The sequence below is a fragment of the Podarcis tiliguerta genome, assembly GCF_965153285.1.
Source record: "Podarcis tiliguerta genome assembly, chromosome: 3".
NCBI lineage: Eukaryota > Metazoa > Chordata > Lepidosauria > Squamata > Lacertidae > Podarcis > Podarcis tiliguerta.
The window spans coordinates 16,725,438-16,750,179 of record NC_139536.1 but is presented as its reverse complement, the minus strand read 5'-3'; the positions used below and the strand labels follow the sequence as shown (position 1 = coordinate 16,750,179).

The 24,742-nt window shown below is 43.5% G+C and overlaps 2 long non-coding RNA genes across 7 annotated transcripts; one reads left to right on the top strand and one right to left on the bottom strand.

Moving 5' to 3' along the window:
- The first annotated feature begins 846 nt into the window (after window positions 1-846).
- LOC310674213 lies at window positions 847-24,742 on the top strand. Of its 6 annotated transcripts, XR_014509427.1 has the most exons (6): window positions 847-1,101; window positions 6,196-6,330; window positions 20,290-20,408; window positions 21,938-22,041; window positions 23,371-23,415; window positions 24,710-24,742. It is a non-coding gene; the product is annotated as an uncharacterized lncRNA (long non-coding RNA). The 6 variants fall into 6 exon arrangements; XR_014509426.1 differs by lacking the exon at window positions 21,938-22,041; XR_014509428.1 differs by having other exon boundaries at window positions 21,938-23,415.
- On the bottom strand, window positions 6,387-6,877 carry LOC310674256. The gene is made up of 2 exons (XR_014509485.1): window positions 6,696-6,877; window positions 6,387-6,590 (listed from the first exon to the last, which is right to left on the bottom strand). It is a non-coding gene; the product is annotated as an uncharacterized lncRNA (long non-coding RNA).

Sequence of the window (24,742 nt, the reverse complement as noted above, 5' to 3'; positions counted from 1 at the left end):
AACCTTGATGGCAGAAAGTGAGGAGGAATTAAAGAACCTTTTAATGAGGGTGAAAGAGGAGAATGCAAAATATGGTCTGAAGCTCAACATCAAAAAAACTAAGATCATGGCCACTGGGCCGATCACCTCCTGGCAAATAGAAGGGGAAGAAATGGAGGCAGTGAGAGATTTTACTTTCTTGGGCTCCATGATCACTGCAGATGGTGACAGCAGCTGCGAAATTAAAAGATGCCTGCTTCTTGGGAGAAAAGCAATGGCAAACCTAGACAGCAACTTAAGAAGCAGAGACATCACCTTGCCGACAAAGGTCCGTACAGTTAAAGCTGTGGTTTCTCCAGTAGTGATGTGTGGAAGTGAGAGCTGGACCATAAATAAGGCTGATTGCCGAAGAATTGATGCTTTTGAATTATGGTGCTGGAGGAGACACTGGAGAGTCCCGTGGACTGCAAGAAGATCAAACCTATCCATTCTGAAGGAAATCAGCCCTGAGTGCTCACTGGAAGGACAGATCGTGAAGCTGAGGCTGCAATACTTTGGCCACCTCATGAGAAGAGAAGACTCCCTGGAAAAGACCCTGATGTTGGGAAAGATGGAGGGCACAAGGTGAAGGGGACGACAGAGGACGAGATGGTTGGACAGTGTTCTTGAAGCTACCAGCATGAGTTTGACCCAACTGCAGGAGGCAGTGGAAGACAGAAGTGCCTGGCGTTCTCTGGTCCATAGGGTCATGAAGAGTCGGACACGACTAAAGGATTAAACAACTACAACCACTGGTAGAGCACATAACACCTTTTCCTTCTTTTTTTAAGAGCATCAAGTTAGTAGTACATCAGAGAGTTGTAGAGCTGGAAGGTGTGGGATGAAAGAATCCAAAATGCTAAGTAAAGGGCTAATGATCACCAGGGCTACAGAACTCTGTGATGCCGTACACCTGAGGCAGCTATTTTCAGTTGGTACGGTTAAGGCAGTTGGGAACAGTCTTGACAGTTAGAGCAGCAGGTACGTTCTGTGGGTGTGCTGCAGAACATACAGCAGGTATGTTGCTCTCTGTCTCAGAGTTAGTCAGTCTGCGACAGTATTTTATCTCACCTACAAATCTAGGTAAGATGTAGTAGCAACATAAGTTACACCTACCTGCTTTGTGTATTTAACCTGCAAGTGCAAATGCATCGAGTTAGTTATTATTTAAACTTTAGAGGAGAGTGTTTTGCAGGTTTTTATAGGAGGAAAAAGGGAACTACATCAAGAGTTGGACTCTTCTGCGTAACTCTGTAAATGGGAGCTAGAGTTTAATTCCCACAGAAGGAACCCAGTCCAACCCCCTGCAATGCAAGAATCTCAACTAAAGCATCCATGACAGATGGCCATCCAAACTCTGCTTGAAAAGAAACCTCCTGAGGGAGACCGTTCCACTTTCAAGCAGCACTTACTGTCAGAAAGTTCTTCCTGATGTTTAGTCGGAATCTCCTTTCTTGTAACTTGAATCCATCGGTTCAGGACCTATCCTCAGGAGCAGGAGAAAACAAGCCTGTTGCTTCTTCCATGTGACACCCCTTAAGTGGTTGGTGATGTCTATTTTCATCCTGAATAACTAGAACAGGGGTCAGAAAACTTTTTCAGCAGTCCCTCAGACCTTGGGGGGGGGGAATATATTTGGGGGGGGGATGAATGAATTCCTATGCCCCACAAATAACCCAGAGATGCATTTTGAATAAAAGGGCACATTATACTCATGTAAAAACACGCTGATTCCCAGACCATCCGTGGGCCGGATTTAGAAGGCATTTGGGCTGGATTCAGACCCCGGGCCTTAGTTTGCCTACCCATGAACTAGAAGATTGAGCGCCATACTGTCAGCAATAGAGGGCACCATGCTGCTTTCTCCAAAACTCAAAAGTCACTCCTGATGACTGCAGTATTTCGGGTTGTTATTTGGCTGTGGATTCCTTCACAGATACCAGCTGCTACTGCAGCTTTACTAATCAGCATCACATGTCATGAAGAATACACAATACAGTGGTACCTCGGGTTAGGAACTTAATTCGTTCTGGAGTTCCATTCTTAACCTGAAGCTGTTCTTAACCTGAAGCACCACTTTAGCTAATGGGGCCTCCTGTTGCTGCTGCGCCACCGCTGCACAATTTCTGTTCTCATCCTGAAGCAAAGTTCTTAACCCGAGGCACTATTTCTGGGTCAGCAGAGTCTGTAACCTGAAACGTCTGTAACTTGAAGCATCTGTAACCCAAGGTACCACTGTATGTTATATTCTACATTGTTTCCCTAGAACCCACTTGAAAGTCTGGTTGCCTCCTTCTGTCTTCAAATGGAGCCAACGTGAATAAAATATTGAGCGGGGGGGATCACATGACATGGCGCGCACACACCATTTGAATGGCAATGCCAATCAACTTTGGGGCGCCCTCAAAAACTTTATGGGGGGGCAAATGGACCTCAACCCCTAGATATTGACTCCTATGCTGTCATCTGAAAGCAAACAACTGTCACTTGGGGGCAGCAGTTGGAGCTCATGAGTAGGGGGGAATCTGCTCTTCCCCTTCAAATCCGTGCAACAGGGTGAGCTCCCGTTCCTCTGTCCCTGCTCCTGCCAACCTAGCAGTTCGAAAGCACACCTGTGCAAGTAGATGAATAGGTACTGCTGCGGTGGGAAGGTAAACGTCATTTCCGTGTGCTCTGGTTTCCATCACAGTGTCCCATTGCACCAGAAGTGGTTTAGTCCTGCTGGCCACATGACCCGGAAAGCTGTCTGTGGACAAACACTGGCTCCCTTGGCCTGGAAAGTGAGATGAGCGCAGCAACCCCATAGTCGCCCTTGACTGGACTTAACCATTTACCTTTTTTTACTCTTCCCCTGCCCCAACCCACCTTGCCTGGTGCCTTCCCTATGGTCTTTCCAGCAGCAGGCAGCTTTTAAGTTTTGCTTCAAATGGTTCTGTTTTGTCTTCGTTGTAGGTTTTGTTGTTTTTAGCACATATTCTTGACTTTCATTTTCATTATATTAAAAATTATATATATTATTTTGTTTGTAAGCTGCCCAGGGAACACTGATTTCCTGATGGCTGTATAGATGTATCTGAATAGGAACATAAGGAGCTGCCTAATACTAAGTCAGACCATAGGTCCATCTATCCCAGTATTGTCCTCACTGACTGGCAGCAGCTCTCCACTGCTGGGCATTGAGTCTTGGACTTTTTGTACACCAAACAGATGCTCTACCACTGAACTAAAGCAATAAGATGAACCTTGATAATTTTAAACTGAATGGAGAAGCCGTGCTAGACCTGAGATCAGATGCACCTCTTTTCCTTTGCAAAATGCAATGCTATTTCCAGACCGACAGGCCTGCAGACGCCTTAATCCAAATTTCTTTCCAAATGGCACGGCGTTGCTTTCTTTATTTCAAGATGACCACCTTCCCCTGGTGGGTAACCTCTTTTCTGAATAGAGTGAAATCAAAACACTCTCCAGAAAAACAATCTGTACTTGTCAGAGCTGAGAGCCAAGCAGTTTGAGATGAATGCAGTCTCTCTCTCTCTCCTCTGAAAGCCGCCAGACAGGTATCCTTTGGGTGTGAGAGGCTTTTCAATCAAGATGCAGCCTCTGTCTTGGTGGGACCAAATTGATGGCCGAGTGCTCTCCAGGTTCAAAGATGTTCTTTTCCCGCTTTCTCGCTTTAAACAAACACATGTCTTATGGGGAATGTTTGGACACTTTCGGCTGTTAGCCGTTCCTCTGGGGAAATGTGCCCTTTCTCACCCCGAGCAAGCATGGTGTGCAACGAAACCAGGACACAAATTAAGCACAAGCTGGTTAATTAATCCCATGACTGAGAATCCTCTGGCCCTGAGACCTTCCCCCTGTCTGCCAGTAGTAGCTGCATTCCACCAGTCTAGATGGCTTTAAAAGGAGGGGTGCGGGCTCTTGTGGTCAGATCCTGCTTCAGGCACCTGGTTGGCCACTGTGAGAAGAGGATGCTGGACTTGAAGGACCACTGGCCTGATCCAGCAGGCTCTTCTGATATGGACATTGTCAGGCTTCAGGGAATCAGCTTCCTCCCTCTGTGGCAGTAGATAAGCAGAACAAAGGAAAATGAGTCTTCTTATCAGTTAGAAACTTTAATAATCACAGCAAGAGAACAAAGAACTCGTCTCATAGAAATGGTGGTGCTCCCAGTTAAGGATCCCACCCACTTCTGTCCCTATTGATCTACGTCACTTCCACATCTTCTAATCTGGGCCTGTCCCCTCTGTGTTTTGTGTGCTTTCTGTTCTGCCACTTTCTCAGCTCTTGAAAGACCTACACTGGCTCCCATTACGTTTCCAAGCACAATTCAAGGTGTTGGTGTTGACCTTTAAAGCCCTAAACGGCTTTGGTCCAGTATACCTGAAGGAGCGTCTCCACCCCCATCGTTTTGCCCAGACACTGAGGTCCAGCGCCGAGGGCCTTCTGGCGGTTCCCTCACTGCGAGAAGCCAAGTTACAGGGAACCAGGCAGAGGGCCTTCTCAGTAGTGGCACCTGCCCTGTGGAATGCCCTCCCACCAGATGTCAAAAAGAAAAACAACTACCAGACTTTTAGAAGACATCTGAAGGCAGCCCTGTTTAGGGAAGCTTTTAATGTTTAATGGGTTATTGTATTTTAATATTCCGTTGGAAGCCGCCCAGAGTGGCTGGGGAAGCCCAGCCAGATGGGCGGGGTATAAATAAAATTATTATTATTATCATCATCATCATCATCATCATTATTGACCTTGGGGAGAGCGGATGAATGCCTTCCATAGACAGTGAATCTGTTAACTCTCTCTCCCCCAGTGTTTCTTCTCCTAGCTTTTCACCACCCAGTTCTTCCCAACTTCTGCCTTCTGAACTATACCCCTCTGCAAACCACTGTTCCAAATCTATACTATCCTCCTGCTCCTGGGAAGATTCAGGATAAGGATCGGGGGAGGGGGTGGCTCTCACCATTCCTCCTCAGTGCAGCCCTCCTCAGCACGGTCCCTGACAGACATAAAGAAATCTATAGGTCTCTAATCCTAAATCAGCCCCCCTTCTATTGTTTGATGGCCTTGGGCTACAGCTGTCACTTGCCCCACTCCTCTGCTACCCAACAGGGATTTCATTTGCTTTGTTAAATGTAAGACATCATTTTGGTTGTTTTTTTCTCTTTCCCTCCCAGGAACAGCACCACCAATCAACTTGGCCTTAACCATTGACTAGAGTGTGTGAGGTTGCAGGAAACCCATATAATCAAGTGTGGGCCCAAATCAGATCCTTCTTGACTATATCCAAGAACAGGCCTTTGGGCCTTGCTTGGTCTTGTCTCCTTTCCTCACTACTGAAACCTCTGACACCCCCGTGACGCCTGAAACAGTACCCCTGAATGGTCCTTGCCAGAGTGAAACATTTCTCCTCTATAGCGAACTCCGCTCTGCAGGGTTATCAAGCGTTGTTCAAGAAGAAATCTCCACTCCCATGGAGCACATTAAATTACTTCTCAGCCGCGCTTTCCCTATTTGGTCACATTTCGCTGCATCTCACGCTGGGTAGTTCCATTCGACTTGGACTTGTACAGAACTTCCTTTTGCGACTTGACGGGTGCAGCAGTCCTGTTCGTGATGAAATTAAAAGCATTCATCCACAAAGACAAGGCTGCTCTCAGCCACTGCCATTCCTCTAAGCTCTAGGATTACCCCCACCCACCCAGTTCATCATGCCAGAGAAAGGAGAAGGGGAATTGAAGGAAGGGGGAAATCTTCTCTTTCGCTGGTGAAGAGTTACTAGCAATGAATCAGATTTAATGTTATGCTCTAAGTTTATCATGAGCTTCTCATAGCTATCATTGTATTCTTATGTTGGGCATCCCGGGAGAGGGCTGGTTCTGGCCTGATCCAACAGATCTCTTCCCGTGTTGTTATGAAACAGAGCATGCATAAGCAGCAGTTCTACTCAGGGGAGAGAAGCTGTTTGCTCCACTTTCATAGGGATGTGCGAACATAAGAAAAGGCTGCTGGATCATGAAAATATATTGGTGAGGATAACATGCAAAAATGCATGATATTAAGAGAAATTGCATGCCAAAATGTGTCAAAACTGCATGCCAAAATGTGTTTATTAGGAGAAATTTGCACTGTAATGCTGGATAATTTTCATGGGGATCTTTAAATTATTATTTTTTTTAGTCGCAAACTGCTGCATAAATGTGGGGAACTGATCTTCAGGGGAGGAAAAAGAGAAATTGAGACAACCGAAGCTGACAAATGTTTCCATCCCTAGTAATGACACTCTCCTCTTGAACATCAGAAATAGATGGAGCGGTATGTTGATATCCTTAGTCCCTCCATCTTCAGTGTTCAATATTCAGGGGCAGTGCTTTGGGGGGGAGCAGGGGTACACATACCTCTAAACATGTAGTGAATCTAACGGGAGAAAAAACTTTAAAAATTAAAAATTTTAGTTTCTTTGCTAGCATGGTGAATCATCAGTTCCGTTGCTACCCCCAATGGCGGCCTCATTTTCTGTCACAGTGTTTCCTGAGTCTCAGATGGAAGCGAGTGTTTAACATGTGAAGTAGGACCTGGAATCTAGCACAGTGTTGCCACCTCCAACGGCAGCCTCATTTTTTGTCACAGTGTTTTCTGAGTCTCAGATAGAAGCGAGTGTTTAACGTGTGAAGTAGGACTTGGAATCTAGCACCTCCGATGGTGGCCTCATTTCCTTTCCCCATGATTTTCTTGAGTCAAAATGAGAGTACCCCTTAAACATTTTTTTTAATTAAAAAAAATCACTGCTCGGGGGTCTGAAAACTGCTTAGGAACAATATATTAACTATGTCCTTCCCCCAATAACTTCACCTCACTTCATTCCACCAGCATTTATTATTTTCTGTGAACCATTTTGACTCTAATTATTGTCCTGATTGAGTCGGGCAATGCTGTATCCAGGGTTTCACAAATCCTTAGAAAACAGTGAGAGTCTGAGCAACGCAGAAGGCAAGACAGTCATCGGACAAAATGCTGCCTGTTTTATCTGATGGAGATCTCCCAGCTGAAATAGAATCGCAGGCGAGTACATTGAGTTGGGAGATTTGGCATTCTTTGATCTCCATCAGAGGAGATTACATCTGGGGCGCATGTGGGTTGTGAAGGCTTATTGTTTCCATGACAAGTGTCAGTTGCCCTCATCCCAGCCATTATTCTTTCACAACATCAGGCTGCCTGTAATCCTCCCGCAAAAACAAAACCCAAAGTTTACAGGGCTCCGAATACTTTTTATGGTGTGCTCTGGGCCGCTATGCTCTTTTAAAAAAAAATCACAAACCAAAATCCATTTCCTCTGCTGGCATGGAACACACACGGTTATTATGCATGAGGTCCAGCCTGCAAGTATGACATAAATGAAATGCGCATGGTTTTTATGTGTGGAAATAAAACACTCTGGATGAGCCAGGAACCCTTCAGCAAAACAGAGGCCTGAGCAGAGGGATTAGATGCCAGTCAATCAGAAACATTATTTCCCCTCTCTCTCCGTATTCCCTCTACACACACACACACACACACACACACACACACACACACGGGGTGGGCAGCTGCTGCATGGTGTCTGAGTCCCTTGTAATTAGTGTTGAATTAGCCAGGCAAGGGCCATAATGGCCCCCTAACTATGGGTCGTTAGTGTAAAAACAGAAGCTCTCTGCACCATAGGGGAAATCGGCAGCTGGCAATGACAAAAACAAAAGCCGGAGAGTTGAGTGTGTGTGTGAAATATACTCAGAGTCGAGAGTGGATTTCATGCTCTTTATTCAGCTCATAGTGGTGAGGAGGAATGGAAGTTCCCCCAAAGTATCTGCTTTATATACATTATTTACACAATGGGCCCCACGTGATTGGCTAATTCCGGGATTCACCTGTAGGCCAATCAGGTTGAGGATTCACTTCCACCTGGAGCTGGATTGGGTGGCTCCTGTGGACCAATCAGACTATTGCATTCTGGACCCTATTGTTCTAGGACCAATCAGACTGCTGCCTTCTGAATCCTATTCAACTCACTACATAACAGTGTGAGAGAGAGCTGGGCTAGAATAAGGTTACCAGATTTTTTTTCAATGAATCCGGGGGACACTTATTGTTTGCTATGTACATGTGAATGCCGAGAAATCTGTAAATCCAGGGACTGTCCCCGGGAAACAGGGACATCTGGTAACCTTACTCTATGGGAAAATATCAAAGAGAGACAAAGAGAATGGCTCTTTCTCTTTTTTGCCTTTCCAAAGCAGGTTCTTCAGAGGCAGGAGACCTTCATGGGAGGGGAAGACAGTTAATTTCAGAGCTAGGAGAACAACGAATGACTCAAGGCGGGGTGTGTAGGGTGGTGACCAAAAGGTACCCCTGTGCTGTTGTGGCTGCTGCCTATCTTTTTAAAGTCGGTTTCTTTTAGAGCAGGAGGCAAGCTGTGGAGATGCTTTTTTTAAAAAAAGGACTGGTCAACAACTTTTGCGCAGGGCACCACATGGGAAGAAGAATCTGTTGGTTCATTTCCAAGGAGAACAAAGGGGCAAAGAGAGGAGAGGAGCCCTGCTTGTGGGCAGCAGGAGGAACTGAGGGTTTCATTTGTGGAGAAAGAGAAGCAGAGCCTCTCTGATTCTCCAGAGCCTAGAAGACATAGCAGACAAGGCTGCGGCAGAGGTTGCCAACAAGCTAGGGGGGAAAGCAGCTTGACCTGCTCTTGCACAGATGGTTTAATATGCAGAAATCAATATAATAATGCTCATTTGATTATCTTTTTTATTAGGTATTTAAACAAAACATATTATCTTAAAACATATCATCCTTAATTTCCCCCCACCCCTCCCTCCCATGAAACAACCCACCCTCCCCACCCTCTTCCATCTTCCCTAAGTTCCAATCTCTGGTTTCTCTATAAATGCTATTCTCTGCATGTTACGAAATTGTATAAATCCTTAATTTGTCTAACTGGTTATTATCAATAAAAAGTTTGTGAGTGTTTATTCAAAGCCTGCCAAGGAGTCCAATTCACTTTGTTGGATCTTTAGATACTTTGTAAAAGGCTCCCATTCATCTTTAAAGTCAGTTATCCTCGTCCCATAGTTTATGTGTCAATTTTGCCAATTTTGCATAGTCCATCAGTTTCTCTTGCCATAATTCTTTAGTCGGGATTTCCTCAGTCTTCCATCCTTGTGCTATTAAGGCTCTCACCGCTGTTGTCGCATACATGAAGATATTTTTCAACTTCTTTGGCAGGTCTTTTTCTACAATCCCTAACAAAAATGCTTCAGGTTTTCTAACAAATGTTAGATGGAACATTTTCTTCAATTCATTATATATCATTTACCCCCCAAAATTAATTTCATTACAATCCCACCACATATGGTAAAATGTTCCCTCTTTTTCCTTACACTTCCAACACATATTTGAGCTAGTTTTATACATTTTTCCTAACTGCACTGGTGTCATATACCATCTATACATCATCTTCATATAATTTTCTTTCAACAAAGAACAATCTGTAAATTTTAAATAAATTTTCCATAACCTTTCCCAATCTTCCATCATAATGTTATGACCTATATCTTGTGCCCATTTGATCATGACTGATTTTTTTTTAAAATAATATTTTTTATTTTAACAATCAATTAACAGACAATACAAACAAACAAATACAAATACAAAGCAAAAAATAAAAGCAACACATACAAACAATGTAAAATACAAAATACAAGAAAAAATAAAAGAAAAAATTAAAAACAATTATTGTGTCTTTGCATTTTTTTAACATTAACCTAGGTCTGCGACTTCCCCAGACCTTCCCACTCTGTATTCTAGATCTTATATTCTGACAGTAAATTCTTTCCTTCTGACATATCTTTGGTTCAGCTTAATCTTAATATGTTAACGTAATTGCATTTCTATATGTCTTAAAACATTAGTCTTTCTTAATCGTTAGCTTTTTGTGCTAATATTCTTTTAAATTCAATCTGATGTCCTCAAACATTCTTTATCTTATAATGCTTCTGTAAATAGTCTTTAAACTTCCTCCAATCTTCCTTCACCGTCTCTTCTCCCTGGTCTCTGATTCTGCCAGTCATTTCTGCTAGTTCCATATAGTCAATGACCTTCATCTGCCATTCTTCCAGCGTGGGTAATTCTTGCGTCTTCCAATACTGTGCGATGAGTATTCTTGCTGCTGTTGTAGCGTACATACAAAATGTCCTGTCCTTCACCTGAACCTGTTGGTTTACCATACCTAGGAGAAAGGCTTCTGGGTTCTTTCTAAATGTGTATTTAAACACTTTTTTCAGTTCATTATAGATCATCTCCCAGAAGGCCTTAATCCTTGGGCACGTCAACCAAAGGTGAAAAAAGGTGCCTTCAGATTCTTTACATTTCCAACATTTATTATCAGGCATATGATAATTTTTTGCTAGCTTGACTGGTGTCATGTACCATCTGTAAATCATTTTCATTATATTCTCTCTTAAGGCATTACATGCCGTAAACTTTGTTCCAGTGGTCCACAACCTTTCCCAGTCAGCAAACATTATATTATGACCAACATCTTGTGCCCATTTGATCATTGCTGATTTCACTTCCTCATCCTGTGTATTCCATTTCAGCAGCAAATTATACATTCTAGACAATATTTTTGTTTTGGGTTCTAACAATTCTGTTTCCAATTTTGATTTTTCCACCTGGAAGCCAATTTTTCTATCCATTTTGAATGCCTCCATTATTTGGTAATAATGAAGCCAATCTCGGACTTTGCTTTTTAATTTGTCAAAACTCTGTAGTTTCAATTTATCTCCGTCTTGTTCTAAGATCTCCCAATACTTTGGCCAGTTGGCCTCCATATTGAGTCTCTTTAAAGCTTTGGCTTCCATTGGAGACAACCACCTTGGAGTTTTATTTTCCAAAAGATCTTTATATCTAGTCCACACATTAAACAATGCTTTTCTGACTGTGAATTTTGAACATTCTATGCACTTTAACCTTGTCGTACCATAAATATGCATGCCAGCCAAATGCATTATTAAAACCTTCTAAATCCAGTATATCTGTGTTTTCAAGAAGTAGCCATTCTTTCAACCAGCAGAAAGCTGCTGCTTCATAATAAAGTTTTAAGTCCGGCAGGGCAAAGCCCCCTCTTTCCTTTGCGTCTGTTAGTATTTTAAATTTTATTCTTGGCTTGATTTTACCTCTTCATCTTTCGTCTCCAATAGTGCTCATTTGATTATCTAATTAGTTCAAATTTACACTCTAGAACAGTGGTTCTGAAACTTCTTTCTTTGGGACCATACTTTCAAAATAAAAAAATTGCAGCTTCATCAGCAGTTTTCATTTCCTAAATGGACCTAAATGTCTGAGTTAATCTCACACTGGAGCCTGTGGTGCAATTGAAGAAAAGGTTTTTATTAACTTCGTCTTTGAAACTCATGCTATATGCCTTTCAATGTTAAGCTTAATCAAAAGCCAATGTGCTCAGCATGTATTAGAATATGGTTACCAGATTATTTTCAATGAATCCAGGGGCACTTTTTTTTAAGGTGAGTATCAACAGGGAGTCAGTAGCGGGGATGGTGAGGCAAAAGACCTTGGGCCCAAGCACATATGCATATTGTATAAGGTGCAAAACCCTTCTTTCGCACCCTGTGAAACATAAATGCGCAAAGTTTTGAAAAAACTGAGCAATGGCCGGACGAGCCTCCCCCAATCAGTCAAAACAAAGGGGGAAGGGGACAGGAGATTGGGGAAGGCTTGGGAGTCACAGGCCGGCTGTGCGCAGTTGCTCAGTTTTTTTAAAAAACCTCTGCATTTCTGTTTCACAGGGTGCGAAAGAAGGACTTTGTACCTTGCCCGGCAGAGAAACCACACACCTTGTACCCCTACTGGGCAATGACGTGCCACCCGCCCGTGACTCCTGAGCCTTTCCCAATCTCCTGCCCCCTTCCCCCTTTGATCTGTACCACCAGACATCCCTGGTTCCCTTTTGGCAGTGGTGGCAGCGGCAGTCAGCAGCCTGGAGTCAGCAGCCTGGAGCCAGCAGCCTGGAGCCAGCCTGGTAGCGCAGTTGGCTCCGGCTGGCTTCAGGAGCTGCTTGCTGCCTTGGAGCCTGCCATTTTCCCTCGCTATCTGGCAAGGAAAAATGGCAGGCTCCATGGCAGCAAGCAGCTCCTGAAGCCAGCCAGAGCCAACTGCGCTACCAGGCTGGCTCTGGGTTGCTGAGGCTGCCACTGCCACATTTCCCGGGACAGATTTGCAAATCTCGGGTCATCCCAGGGATAGAATTTGTCCGGGGACAGATTTGCAAATCCGGGGACTGTCCCCAGGAACCGGGGACGTCTGGTAACCCTAGGCTAGATGCAGGCTACAGGCAGAAGCCAGAGAGTAAAAGCCATGCTTGATTTCTGTTGGAATCCAAGGTTGTGGCTATGTGAGAAGTAAGACGTTCTGGGGTGTTAATGCATTGAGCCCTTCCATCATAGGCTCAGGTTGTATATGTAGTCAAACCTCAGTTTCCAAACACATCTGTTATGGTCCGTTTCGGCTCCCGAACACCCGAAAACCTGGAAGTAAATGCTACAGTTTTCGAACAGTTTTTGAAACCCCAACATCCAACACAGATTCCACTTGAGTGCAAGAAGCTCTTGCAACCATTCGGAAGCCGCGCCTCAGTTGTCGAACGTTTCGGAAGTCAAATGGTCTTCTGGAACGGATTACGTTTGACAGCCAAGGTTTGACTGTATGTGTAAATAAACCATATATTTTTATGTTGTGGATCTCCCTGAGATCTGCGTATGAAGCACGGTATAATCATAATCATAATCATAAAGACAACTCAGTCTCTGCTTTCTCACATTCTGAGGAAACGGAACCCTAGGTAAGTGCCCCAAATTGCTGGAATCTGGCACTGCTCAGAGATTGGGCTAGTCACACTTCTCTGAATTCTCTCAGCCCCACTCACCTCACAGAGTGTTTGTTGTGGGGGAGGAAGGGAAAGGAGAATGTTGGCTGCTTTGAGACTCCTTCAGGTAGTGATAAAGCAGAATATCAAATCCAAACTACTCCTCCTCCTCTTCTTCTTCTTCTTCTTCTTCTTCTATGTACCTTAGCTTGCCCTAATATGTTTTTATTTAGCTTCCCCCCCCCCCTATATTTATCACCTTGGGACATACGTGGAAGATCAATAATAAGCATTCCTTTCATATCTGCGAATTGCTAAATTTCACTCATTGCACATAGAACAAACCGCCCACTGTTGATGACCACTCATGGATATCCAGGAAATCAAATTGCACATATGGCATTTGCACAGGAGTAATTTCTGGTCTGGAAAATGTGGCATGTATATTGGCTGCCTTTCAGTGCTGCATCTTTTACTGTGTATTGATTCCTGGACTTCAGCAATAATTAGCTTGTTCAGTTCTCAGAGAGCACGGTAATTTCATTAAGGCTTCATTCCCTACAACAATTTCACTTTAACTACTCATCTTAGCTCAGTATAATAATAGACTACAAACCTTCCATAGTCAACTCACCTTCCCTCTGCTGAAAGCTTATCTGCAAATCGTCCCCTTCCAATGTATTGACACATCGCAGAAGATTATTGTTACCTCGAGGAGATTAGCATGGTGTCCAGCAATTGCCCCTCCCATGACCCCACAGTGACTAGAAATCCTGTGGGCCTGGTCCTTTAAGTGGTCCTGTTCATTTGATAAAGGATTCGTCTCCCACAGTTATTTGTTGAGATGGCACTGAGATGGCACTTGAAAAAAGTAGTATAGGATAGCCTTGGGAGTCACCTCTGTGTTGACTTCCTTCCAAGCGTTAGTCTTTCACTCATTTGGGAAACTGATGTGTCCCTCTAACACCAGCTGTGGCTTATGTAGCCCCAACAACTACTCTGTTGGGAATAGATGTATTACCCAAATGCACAGTCCAAAGCCCCAAGAACACACTTGTTGGTTGCAACCTCTGTGCCAAGCTGTCAGTTGGGTGGTTTTCTGACAGCACTAGAGGGCATAAGATTATGGCAATGCTTTGTAGCTTTGGGGAGGGGGGCCGTTTGATGAAATCTTTAGCCTTCACTCTATTTGTGTGTTCTAAATCCTAAAAGAACGATTGCTCCTTAGGCAATACATCTGCCAACTTCATCCAGGATCATCTCATTCCAGCTATGCTCTGTCTTCACCTTTGTTCTGCCCACCTTTGATTGTCTTTACAAGAGATGTCGCTCAATAATATCAACACATGGAGTAAACCATCATGGGACATGGCTGCTGAAAGAATTGCACTGGCTGAATTTAGCTCCTGGGTGCTGGGGAAATTCAATTTTGTTCTCCAACCAACCAAGTGTACAAAAATGTATTTTATTAGAGAAAATTCCTTGCAAAAATGTGTATGTTAGTCAACACTGCATATAAAAAGGTGTTTTGGGGGAGAAATTTGCACTAAAGTGCTGATGAAATTTCACAAGGATTGCTGCAGAAATGTGGAGAACTTGTGACTTGAAAACGAGAATAGGAGAGAAACCAAAAATGATAGATTTGTCTATCACTATTTTGGCAAGTAGTTTTTTATGTCTGTGGTTATTTCCTCATAGCCGTTGTCACATTTCATTTGAACACAGCTTCATACAATTGAGACGTGCATTCTTGTTTAAGCAGAGTTTTGTATGTTCTTCACTTTGCAAGGGGAGTAATAACCTTCGGTAAATCAGGTCTCCTGACCAGTCACGTGACCGTCTAGACTGATTTTCCTTCCTGGCTAAACACAACAACTTGGAGAGATCAAACTCATTTCAGGAAATTCGCTCTCATGTTCTTGCGAGACCTCAGACATGTTTCCCCTTTGAGAGCAATAAAGTGATGCTCTGCCAAGATGAAGCACTTGCTGAAAGTTAAGCTGCGCTGGGACTGTGGTGGGGGAGGAGGCAGCTGTGATGCCCAAAGCACCTTGAAGGGAGGGCTGCTGAGGTGAATCTGTCAGGGGGGGGCAAGGAAAGAGAGAGGCATAACTCAGGAATTGATCCCATTGAGTCAACGGGACCTAATTCTAAGTAAACATGCACAGATCAGGCAAAAGGGAACAAGTGATTCTGTTTCATTGTGGATGGTTATATAAAAACCATCCTAACAGTGACTTGGATAGATCAGAATGAGTTGTTGTTGTTGTTTAGTTGTTTAGTCGTTTAGTCATGTCCGACTCTTCGCAACCCCATGGACCAGAGCACGCCAGGCACTCCTGTCTTCCACTGCCTCCCGCAGTTTGGTTAAACTCATGCTAGTAGCTTCGAGAACACTGTCCAACCATCTCATCCTCTGTCGTCCCCTTCTTCTTGTGCCCTCCATCTTTCCCAACATCAGGGTCTTTTCCAGGGAGTCTTCTCTTCTCATGAGGTGGCCCAAATATTGGAGCCTCAGCTTCAGGATCTGTCCTTCCAGTGAGCACTCAGGGCTGATTTCCTTCAGAATAGATAGGTTTGATCTTCTTGCAGTCCATGGGACTCTCAAGAGTTTCCTCCAACACCATAATTCCAAAGCATCAATTCTTCGGCGATCAACCTTCTTTATGGTCCAGTTCTCACTTCCATACATCACAACTGGGAAAACCATTGCTTTAACTATATGGAATGAGAATGAGAGGTAGGCGAATAACAGCATCAAAGAATTGTACAGTTGGAAGGGGTCCCCAGGGGCCAACCCCCTGCAATGTAGGAATCTCAACTAAAGCATCCATGACAGATGGCCCTCCAACATCTTCATTAAAACCTTCAAGGAAGGAGAGCCCACCACCTTCTGAGGGAGTCTGTTCCACTTTCAAACAGCTCTTCCCATCAGAAAGTTCTTCCTGAAATTTAGTCGGAATCTCCTTTCTTGTAACTTGTAACTTGAATCCATTCTTGAATCTCCTTTCTTGCAACTTGGGTCCTACCCTCCAGAGCAGGAGAAAACAAGCTTGCTCCATCTTCTACTTGACATCTCTTTAAAGAGCGAAGTCTTTTCAGCCCGATCCACTCACACAACCAAATCGCTCGAGTACTCTAGGTATTTATTCTTGCCCTGCAGGAAACTGCCGAAGACATGGAAAAGTTCTGTGCTGGTGGGACTCGGTGTTGCCCAGAAGCAGGCATTGGCGGTGTGGAAACTGTGAAGGTCATCAGGAGTTTCCACATGATAAGCCTTGCCATATGCTGTGTCGGTAGGATGGAGAGTCAGCCCAGGAAAAGGAGATAAGATAACTTGCTGCAGCAGGAGCAAGCAATCAGATTGTCCATTTGCCAAAGGCAGGGAGAGTGAAAAGAGAGAAAGCAGCTGCCTCAAGAATCAAAGTCATATGGTCTAGCCCCTTTTCCTTTCAGATCGGCTCCCTGCTTTTATCCATATCATATTTCCTAGGCAAAACATCTGGTTCTTGAAGTCTGCCCTTCGGCTTTCCCAAGGCATTCCTTGTTTCCAGGAGACTGTGGATCTGCTTCTCTATCTTTTTCTGAGCGTTAAGGCTGAGCCTTATTAAAGGCTGCACTGAGGTGCTGCTTCTACCAGATCCATGAACAAACTCCCAAGTCAAGAGTTGTCAAATTTTGCTAATTTCCCATAGAATAAATAGATGCTGTGCTTAAGAAAATGATTATACGGTGGTACCTCTGGTTAAGAACTTAATTCGTTCTGGATGTCCGTTTTTAACCTGAAACTGTTCTTAACCTGAAGCACCACTTTAGCTAATGGGGCCTCCCGCTGCCGCCGCGCCACCCCCCACGCGATTTCTGTTCTCATCCTGAAGCAAAGTTCTTAACCCGAGGTACTATTTCTGGGTTAACGGAGTCTGTAACCCGAAGCGTCTGTAACCCAAGGTACAACTGTAGTGTGTACGTCAGATAAGGGAAGGGAAGGAAATCGCTCAGCCAGCATGCAGGTTGCTTTATAAAGTGTGCATAAGCCCTAATACTGAGTCAGACCACTGGACCATCTAGCTCAGTATTATCTAAACCAGTGGTTTTCAACCAGTGTGCCATGGCACCCTGGGTGCCTTGAACGATGGCCAGGGGGCAACACTGGCCTCCATCCCTCTTCAGGCATTTCTATCATGCAACTGCAAGCTATCGCTCTGCATTGGAACACATTTTTAAAAGAAAAGCCTGACTAGCTTTTCAGGTACCTTTTAATTGAATAACTTTCTAAAGAAATATCTGAAGTAACTGATATTACAGTCTGAAGTCTTGTTTATTCTGTTATATTTTACTCCAAGAAGTCCCATTTATCCTAAGCTCTTAGATATATTAAATAATCAATACGGTTGTTTGTATTTTCTAAATCATATTTTTTAAATCACTGTTTCAATTTTAAATTTTATAACTTAAATTTAATTTTTAAAGTAAGCCCATCACTTGGCATATCATATTAAAGCCCATGTAATTCTGAAGAGATTGGTGTTTTAGTCTTGACGTATCTCAGTTCTGGGCTGAGCTTTTAAGGTATTTTGTATAGTCTGACAAGGCCAAAACTGTCAATTTCTTGAAACTTCAAATCCTCATAACTCATAAATGGGATGAGATAAAAAATTTAAACTTTGTTCTGATCATTCAAGAAGTGTACAAAATATTAAGAAAATTGTATGACATGAGGTGAAAATCCTGGATCACTTGATATAGAACGACCTGACTCTGCATTTCCAGCATAAATTGTTCCTCTTCACATTACAATTCATAGGAAACTGCTTATCCTGAGTCAGACCATTGGCCCATCTAGCTAAATAGTCTCAACACTGGCTGGCAGTGACTCTCCAAGTTTCCAGACAGGGAGTGCTCCAAGCTCTATCTGGAGATGCCAAGGATTGAACCTGGAGCTTTCTGTATGCAGAGCAGACATTCTGCCTCTGAGCTACAACCTGCCATCTCCTCAACTCAGCCAGTTATGGGTCTCTTGCAGGATGTTTTTTTTTTTTTTTTAATAATGTTTATTGCTTTTTGAACAATTTAAACACTACAAAACCAAATAAAAACAGGCGGGGAAACAATACAATACAATATAAAGACACTACATAACACTAAACACATTAAACTAACAAAACCAAACAAAAACAATTTAAAACACTCAAACAATTTCAATATCTTATCTTTCATTCACTTATTTCACTGACCTCCTCACACCTCCCTTTTTGTATTCCACTTCTGTCAAATGTTTCAGCAATTCCTTTCCATCTTCCTCTGTTATCTGTCCTATAATTATCCTAACACATTCTAACCTTATTTTACCTTTAAAATTCCATTAATCTATTTATACTTAAATCCTTATAACATTTGTACTAAAGCCATATAACTTCATTCCAACAATCTTTTAACATTCATTAATTTTGCAATATTTCTGTAAATAATCTTTAAACTTTTTCCAGTCTTCTTCCACCGACTCCTCTCCCTGGTCTTGGATTCTGCCAGTCATTTCTGCCAGTTCCATGTAGTCCATCAACTTCATCTGCCATTCTTCCCGGGTGGGTAAATCTTGTGTCTTCCAATACTTCGCGATAAGTATTCTTGCTGCTGTTGTTGCGTACATAAAAAAAGTTCTATCCTTCTTTAGCACCAATTGGCCGACCATGCCCAGGAGAAAGGCCTCTGGTTTCTTCAGAAAGGTATATTTGAATACCTTTTTCATTTCATTGTAAATCATCTCCCAGAATGTCTTAATCCTTGGGCAAGTCCACCAAAGGTGAAAGAATGTACCTTCAGTCTCTTTACATTTCCAACATTTGTTGTCGGGCAGATGATAAATTTTTTCAAGCTTGACTGGTGTCATGTACCACCTATAAATCATTTTCATTAGGTTTTCTCTTAAGGCATTACATGCCGTAAATTTCATACCTGTGGTCCATAACTGTTCCCAGTCAGCCATCATTATGTTATGTCCAACATCTTGTGCCCATTTAATCATAGCTGATTTCACCATTTCATCCTGAGTATTCCATTTCAACAGCAAATTATACATTCTTGACAAATTCCTCTTGCAGGATGTTTTGAGCCAGCACTGAGCTTTTGTTAGACTTGGCATAACTGATCCAGTAAACATAGAATGAATAGGCAAGAGTGAGGTAGCAGGGGCAGAATAGAAATCCAGGACAGCTTAAAAAAATTTTTTTGGAAAGGATTTATAGCAGCTAATTTGCTTCTTGAGACACTGGAAATAAAGCAAAGCTTTAATCTGTCAACTCCTGAATCGTGCTGGAGTAATGGTGGGAGTTGTTGTTTGGTTGTGTTTTCAGAAGCCGGTGCTGGAAAATGTTACAGGGGGTGGGTGGCTAATTATGTTGTCAGCAGGTAGATAGGTGCCATATGGCAGTGGCTGCAGACTGGGTTTGATAAAGACTATTCCAGGCACCTCATTAATATACAACTGCGAGCAAACAAACAGAAAGGCAAGCGAAAGGAACACTTGATCGGTGTCTAGAAACTGAATGCTGAGAAATAATTGTGTCATCGGCAAAGGCAGCTCCTGTAACCCGACTTCCAGTCACCCGGTGTTGTTGTTAGAGGTTGTTATAGTATAGGGTCAAGATCCCTGCGGGAGAGAATGGATGCTGCTGCATGAGAGGAGGAAGTAAGAGGCACAGCTGTGGAGGGGTGCAGAAAATAGTGCCCAATTGCGCAGAGCACTTTCACAAATGCAATGGATGCCTTCTGTGGCTGGTGTCCATCTTACAATGTCCTTCCTTGATGCTGCAGCCTGGTGACTGTGCAGCGTTGAAGCAGGAAGGGAAGAAAGTCACAGAGCTGGCTCCTAGTGCTTTTTACTGGCAGTGGGACGGCTTTTTCCACCACCTGTCAGATCTGGGGCCAAGCTTGCAATAGGCTGACACTTCCTATGGGAAAAGACCATGGTTCCTTTTTTATTCAGAAGGTTCCAGGCTCAATCTCTGGCATCTCCCAGTAGGGCTGAGGATCTCTCATGGAGATGCCATGGAGAGCCCCTGCCAGTCTGTGCAGGCAGTGTGGAGCTAGATGGATCAATGGTGTGTCTCACAACAAAGGCCCCTGCAGATGTCACTTGATAATTTGTGTTCATGATGGAACCGGGGAGGTCATATGAATATTTTTCATAGTTTTTAGTCTTCACTTCTTTTTCACCCTCAGAGAGAGAAATGGACCGCTTCTGTGTTGTTTCTGGAGTGGTTCTATAAAGGTTCACATTATCTACACTGTATTTTCTCCATGTGGGATATTTAAGAAACATCATTTCCACAGTCCTTTGGGCTGTTTTTCTCTCTTCACAGGAGCACCAACCCCACGCCAAAAGGCTCCCTCCTCTGGCAGGGCATGAACTTTCAGAGTAACCTGGAGGGAAGCAGACCGCCCCAGTGCATTTAACAGCCTGCAGGTGTAAACACACCAGGTACAAACTCCCTGCAATTCTCAGCTTGGGGGACAATGATTCTGGCTGGAACAGGAGCCTTAGGGTGGGAAAGCTCCTCCTCAGAGCTTCTGATGCAGCCAAAAGATCACAGTCCCCGTGCTGCTTAGTAGCGTGGTTCCAGCTGTCTTTTCCACACTACCCAGCTGATGCCTAAGCAACTCTGCAATAGGGAAAGGTTTGCAGGGCTCCCTGGGCTTGGCAGGCCACCTGTCCTTCAGGCCATCCTGAATACCTTTCCTTTCCTTTCCACCACAGACAATTAAGGTATCTACAACACACATTCCCTATAAGAGGTGTAGGCAATGTGGTACCTTCCAGATGTTGTTGAACAACAATTTCCATCAGCCCCATCCAGCCCAGTCAGTTGTCAGGCTTCATGGGACCTGCAGGGTGACAACATGTGACGTGAACTATGTTGGCTATTCCTGTTCTACAACATCAGCAGAGAATGGGCTACATAGTCAAGCAGCAAAAGTGAAATTTGCACTGTGAATTTACAGGAGTGGCTGCTAGGCTGTATTATGGTTGTTCTCTGAAGGGCAATATTGTCTCCTGAATTCTAGTACCATCTTGTATCATTTAAGCTAAGAGAACCCTGGGAAGGACAGCATCCAAACTTTGTTTTTTAAAACAGGCACTCTATGTAACCTTAGAGGGACCAGGTGGCGCTGTGGTCTAAACCACTGAGTCTTGGGCTTGCCGATCGGAAGGCCGGTGGTTTGAATCCCTGCAACGGGGTGAGCTCAAAGTGCAAGTAGACAAATAGGTACTGCTCCAGCAGGAAGGTAAATGGTGTTTCCATGCACTGCTCTGGTTTCGCCAGAAGCGGCTTAGTCATGCTGGCCACATGACCCAGAAAAACTGTCTGCGGAGAAACGTCAGCTCCCTTGGTCAGTAAAGCAAGATGAGCACCGCAACCCCAGAGTCGTTCACAACTGGACTTAACTGTCAGGGCTCCTTTACCTTTACCTTTTTATATGTAACCTTAAGGGATCAGTCAGGTAACACCTGAATACTTATTACCTGGACACCTGTTCAGGTAACATCTGCATGGAGGCTGAATGCCGGACTTAAGGTCCAACTGTCAACACCCCATAAATAACCCAACTTCCTGCTTCCTGCAAACATTCCTTTCACTTCTCTTCTGAATATTTTCAATGACTGCATCGAAGATGTCACCACGGAGCTATATGTTGTGTTTCATTCTTGCTAGACAGTGGAAGTATATCTTGAGGCCTCCACATAAGTTTCTTCAGCAACAGTTTCATCAACAAACCCAGATTGCTCGGTCCCCCATTCTTCATGAACCTCCATTATTTAAAATGTTTTCAAAGTGTTAGATTGCCTGCCAGTTTAATTCATGGGCAGTGATTGTGAATCCAGGGTAGCTCATGAATTTTAGACTGAATGATGGTGCACCAGGAAAGGCGTACCAGAGGCAAGTTATTTGCAGTTCAACATTTATTATCCTCCTTTGCTTCTCTGCTGCTTTTTCAATGTTCTAACAGGAACCATTAGTGTCCAAAGGAGAAAAATGAAGACAAGAAGAGCCTTGGTGGATCAGACCAAAGACCCATCTAGTCCGGTATCCTGAGATGCCCACCAGCAGGATGTGAGCACAGCAGCCCTCTCCCAGGCCTGTTTGCTAGAAACTGATATTTAGGGGCATGCTGGGTCTGATTCTGGAGGCAGCAGCATGCAGTCATCATGACTAGTAGCTACTGGTAGCCTTAACCTTTAGGAATTGGTTTTATCCCATTTTAAACCCATCTAAACCGGCGATAGCCACATCTTGTGGCAGCAAACTCCACAGTTTAACTATTCCCTGCCTGTTCTGAATCTTCGAACTTCATTAAATGAACCTGGGTTCTAATACGTTGAAAGAACAATTAAAAAGAATTCTATGCACTTTGTCTATGCCATGCATGCTATAAAACTTTATCATGTCCCTCCTCACTTATTCATCTTCCTTCCACACCAAAAAGATCAAAACAATGCATTTTTGAGCTGTTGCAGCAACCAGAACTCCACTCGGTATTCCAGGTGTGGTCACACCATAGACTGGCATAATGGTGTTGGGGCAAAGGCTGTTTTATTTTCAGACCCTTTGATGATGATTCCCCACATGGAATTTGCCTTCTCCACAACTGCAGCACACTGAGTCAGCATTTTCATTGAGCTGCCTATGACACCGAGCCTCGAGATCTATTTCCTAGTCCTCCATTGCCACTTCAAACTCCATAAGCATATTTGTGAAGTTAGGATGGTTGTTTTTTTAACCCAGCATGTACCAATTTACACTTGTTTACATTGATTTGCACTTGCCATTTTACTGTTTATTCACCCAATTTGGAGAGAACATTTTGGAGCGCCTTGCAATCCTTGTTTTTACCAACCTGAATAATTCAGTGTCATCTACAATGTTGGCCATCTCACTGCTGACCTCTAACTCCGGACTGTTTATGAACAAGCTGAAAGGTGACAAGCTCTCATTAATTCCAGTGGTACTTTTCCTCCTTGACTTAAAGTTGGCTTCAGGCATCAAGCTTCAGGCAGACAATGTTTGTCACGACCGTCATATAACAACATCAAGCCATATGATCGAGCCATTCCATCAAGCTGTGAGTGAGGCCCCACCTCCAGACTGGTGTTTTTTGAAAGTATATTCTGGAATGAGATCTTGACACAATAGCAGTGCAGTTTTTGTGTGTGAGTGGGGTGGGTGGGTGTTTTTGAATCAGGTTAGCCATATTGATTCATATGCTGTTGGTGGATTCTTGTCGTTGTCTTGTTGGGCTGTGTATGTGATAAAGAGGAGCCAAACTGGGGTGAAGGTATCTTCTATTTGTCCCCGTGTCAGGTTCACTTTATCAGTTAATTTTTCTAGTAGGGCTCTTTCCCATACCATTTGCTACCATTGGTCCATGCTTACTCCTGACAGGTCTCTCCAGTGTCTGGCTATGATGTTTCTGGTTGCTGAGAGTAGGTGAGTACTCACCATGGCCCCCTCCCCCTCCCTCCTTTTTCTTCTTAATGTAACCCTAATGTCTCAACAAATGAAACTGACTTATGGAAAATGTGACTTGAAAAAAGAGACATTGAGCATACCTTTGTAAACCAAGAAAACTTTAATAAAAATATTTTTTAAAAATAGTAGCAGTGCAGTAGAATCATAGAATTGTAGAATTGTAAGGAATAGCCAAGGGTTATCTAGTCCATGGGTAGGCAAACTAAGGCCCGGGGGCTGGATCCAGCCCAATCACCTTCTAAATCCAGCCCGCGGACGGTCTGGGAACCTGCCTGTTTTTACATGAGTAGAATGTGTGCTTTTATTTAAATGCATCTCTGGGTTATTTGTGGGGCATAGGAATTTGTTCTTTTTTTTCTCCCCCAAAATATAGTCTGCCCCCCCAACAAGGTCTGAGGGACAGTGGACCAGTCCCCTGCTGAAAAAGTTTGCTGACCCCTGATCTAGTCCAACCCCCTGCAATGCAGAAATCTCAACTCAAGCATCCATGACAGATGGCCTTCCCACCTCTGCTTATAAACCTCCAAGGAAGGAGAATCCACCACCTCCCGAGGGTGACTGTTCCACTATCGAACAGCTCTTACTGTCAGAAAGTTATTCCAGGTGTTGAGTTGGAATCTCCTTTCTTGTAACTTGAAGTCATTGGTTTTTGGTCCTACCCTCCGGAGCAGGAGAAAACAAGCTTGCTCCTTCCAGGTGACAGCCCTTAGTGGTGGATTACTTCTACTTTGGTGTGTCCTGCGATGCTTCCCCAATGCAACCACATTATTGCTGTCTGGAGGGGCAATAATGCAACAAAAGGGGGACAGAAATAAACCAGAACATTTGCAGCCTAAAAGGTTACGAGATTTCAACAGGCAAGTTACAGGATGTGCACTCATTGGAAATGAAGCAGTTTATTGACCCAGTGCTTTTGCAAACAGACAAAAAGCAGGACTGCATATAACTGCCCCGTTAGCATCGTGAGCAGAAATAATCATATATCCATAATAAAAAGGGCCCCAGGGAGAGAAGTGGGACTCCATGAGCTCTGCTGAAAGAGCAGCAACTTTTGTTTCCTCTCCCAAAAAAGGTTCTGTTTCTGCTGCTCACTAGCAGTTCTCTGTAACTGAATATTAGAGAAGGAAGGAGAACGAAATAGAGATAGAGAGGGGGAAGGAAGATAATGGGGGAGGGAAAATATAAAGTTAACAAGAACATTTATTCATAAATATATATGTATTTGAATTTTATTTTTGCTTTTAAATAACAGGTACTTTTAGGAAGTAAATAAGAAGAAAAAAGG